We start from the raw sequence: 2956 nt of genomic DNA, 5'->3' as shown, positions 1-2956 counted from the left end.
CTTTCACTTCCTTGGTTAAATTTATTCCTAGGTATTTCATTGTTTTTAATGCGATTGTAAATGGGATAGTTTTCTCTATTTTTTTCAGCTATTTCTTTGTCAGTATATTGAAATGCAACTTGTTTCTGTGTATTGATTTTTACATCCTGCAGCTTCACTGAATGCATTGATTAGATTGAATAGTTTTTTAGTTGAGTCTTTGGGGTTTTAATATATAAGATCATATCATTTGCAAATAGTGACATTTTTACATCGGCCTTTCCAATTGGAATGCCTCTGACTTCTTTGTCTTACCTGATTGCTCTAGATGGGACTTCTAGTACTATGTTGAATGGGAGTGGTGACAGCGATCATCCTGAGGTTGTCCTTCTGTTTCAATATTTTATTCAAGTTCTATTTTAAGTGATGATAATTAAAGCATTTGAAGAGGAGTCTAACTCCAAACAAAAGGGAAGACGACAATGAAACCAATAAGCTTCTAAACTGCCGAGTGGTGACCGTGCAGCGGAAGTCAGATTTAGATCCCAGGGATTGTCACCATGTGACTGCAGTGACAGACACTCTTCCCAGCTTGCAGTTGGAGCTCTTGGGGTGAGGGCAGCAAACCAGCAAGAGAGAGGATTAAGTCCTGAATCGTCGCCTTCATCGCACCCACCCTCTCTATCCCAAAATGGCATAGAAGAAACTCGACTGTACCCCACGGACTGCTTTGGTGTCAAGGAGGTGATGGAGTAGGGTAGAAAGAGGTCATGAAGATTCTTCCTAGAAACCCCTTTCAGATGAGTTTTGTGCACACCATCAAACAAGGAGTCTCTCCTCGTTCAGGGTGGGAAACCCAGGTTTGAGTCTCAGAAAGTCACAATTTCATTCATGTACTCGATATGGATTTACAAAGTGCCTTCGTACTTTGTGAGTTCCCCCTAAGACTACAGGTGAAAGGATGTTTTTGGAATCAGATTTCGTATGTGCCTTTGAAATTGTAACACCTTCAAGCTGAATCATCTTTAACTTGGAGGTCTAACATGGTGTTCAGCAAAATCGCATCCAGATGTGCAATATTAAAAGGCACGCTAAGTTCCGAAGTTAGCTATGCTGCAAAATAATTTTAAATCAAACAATTGTATGGTATTCATTTATGCTGGAAGTTCCAGTCCCAGACCAAGCTGGTGGCCCGGCATTGATGTTCTTGCTGTCTGGCAGAGCTGACGACATTGGTTTGATACCCAGCTTCACAATCTGGATGTACCCTGGACCCATCAGGCTGGAGCCATTCCCTTTCACCAGGAAGCAGGTTTCAGGGTCGATCTGATACTTGGCTGGTATTCCAAAGTGAGTGTCACTGTTTCCTGCTGTCCAACTGAGACTGGCAGACTTTTCCAACTTCTCGTTCACCTTCTGGCAAACAGAGCCTCCAGACCCTGTCCTGTCATTAACGTTGATGCGAGGCTAGAATTCTTCAGTCCTGTAGCCAACTGCAAAGTTTCTCTGGGTCCCTTGGGAATTTATGGTCTCAAGATTTGTCTGATGGCCAGCCAGCCAACCCTGGTAACTCAGCACACAGCACCCTGGATTGAAGGCCTGGTGATGTCGAAATCCAGGCTGATGTGCTCCTGCCTGTATCCTGCCTCAAATTTATCATCTCCACCGCCTCCGCCCAGTGTAGGTGATCTCCCATGGTAATGTTGGTGCCTAGCGTGTGGTCAGATTCCATTTCTCCACAAATGTCAGACCATATTTAGTCCATCTGTACTTGGTTTCCAGATTGCCTGTCACTTCGGTGGCCTCAGGGTTGGCTGAGCCTGAGCCGGTAGATTCCAGGCCATTCTCAGATTTTGTTTTCAGATCTGTTTTGTTTTTTTTTTTAAAGGTAAATCCATAGCCCTTGGTGAAGATGATCCTGGCAGATTTGCCAAGATGTGCATACACGGGAGGCACAGCCGTCTTTTGCTTACGGGCAGCTGGGGTGGCAGGGGGCGGGGCTTCAGTTCCTGTCTGTTTTTCTTGTGTGAGTTTTATAAATTGTCTTTTAAGGAATTTGATGCATTTATATGGGAGATTAAATTTAGGGCCATAGAGTTGTTCATAGTATTCCTTCGTCATCCTTTTAACGTCCACAAGATCAGTAGTGATGGCCCTTCTTTTATTTTTGATAATAGTAATTTGTCTCTTTGCTTTTTTTTTTTTTTTTTTTAAGTAGCTTGGCTAGAAGTTTGTCAATTTTATCAATCTTTTCAAAGAATTAGCTTTTGGAGCACCTGGGTGGCTCAGTCGGTTAAGTGTCCAACTTCAGCTCAGGTCATGATCTCACAGCTTGTGAGTTCAAGCCCCAGGTCAGGTTTTGTGCCAACAGCTCGGAGCCTGGAGCCTGCTTCGGATTCTGTGCCTCCACTCTCTCGCTCTCTGCCCCTCCCTTGCTTGTGCTCTGTCTCTCCCTTTCTCAAAAATAAATAAATTTTTAAAAAAGTATTAGGTATTTAAAAAAAAACAACAACCAGCTTTTGGTTTCGTTGACTTTCTTTGTTGATTGTCTCTGTTCAATTTTATAAATTTTTGCTGTAATTTTGTAATTCCTCTTCTTCTTTATTACTTTGGATTTAATTTTCTCTTCTCTTTCCAGTTTTCTAAGGTGGAAGCTTAGATGATTGATTTAGAACTTTCATCTTTTCTAGCGTATGCCTTCAACAATATAAACTTTCCTCCAAGCACTATTTTCCCTACATCCCACAAATTTTGATAAGTTGTATTTTATTTAGTTGAAAATATTAAAAAGAATTTGTCTTGACACTGCTATGACCCATGTGTCACTGAGTTTTTTCATCACCAAGCATTTGGGGATTTTCCAGCTCTCCTTCTGTTACTGATTTCTAGTTTGTTCCACTGCGGTCAGAAAAGCAAACGTGTATGTTTCATGACTCAGAATGTGGTCTGTCTTGGTGCATGTTCTATGTGAGCCTGA

At 41.8% G+C, this 2956-nt stretch overlaps 1 pseudogene; it reads right to left on the bottom strand.

Moving 5' to 3' along the window:
- Positions 1 to 1133: 1133 nt before the first annotated feature.
- LOC121013552 (voltage-dependent anion-selective channel protein 1-like) lies at positions 1134 to 2100 on the bottom strand (annotated as a pseudogene).
- Between the last annotated feature and the right edge of the window lie 856 nt (positions 2101 to 2956).

The sequence above is a fragment of the Herpailurus yagouaroundi genome, unplaced genomic scaffold (assembly GCF_014898765.1).
Source record: "Herpailurus yagouaroundi ecotype Mexico unplaced genomic scaffold, PumYag 199, whole genome shotgun sequence".
NCBI classification, from domain to species: Eukaryota; Metazoa; Chordata; class Mammalia; order Carnivora; family Felidae; genus Herpailurus; species Herpailurus yagouaroundi.
Note: the sequence above shows the minus strand (reverse complement) of the source record. Positions and strands in the feature narration are given on the sequence as shown.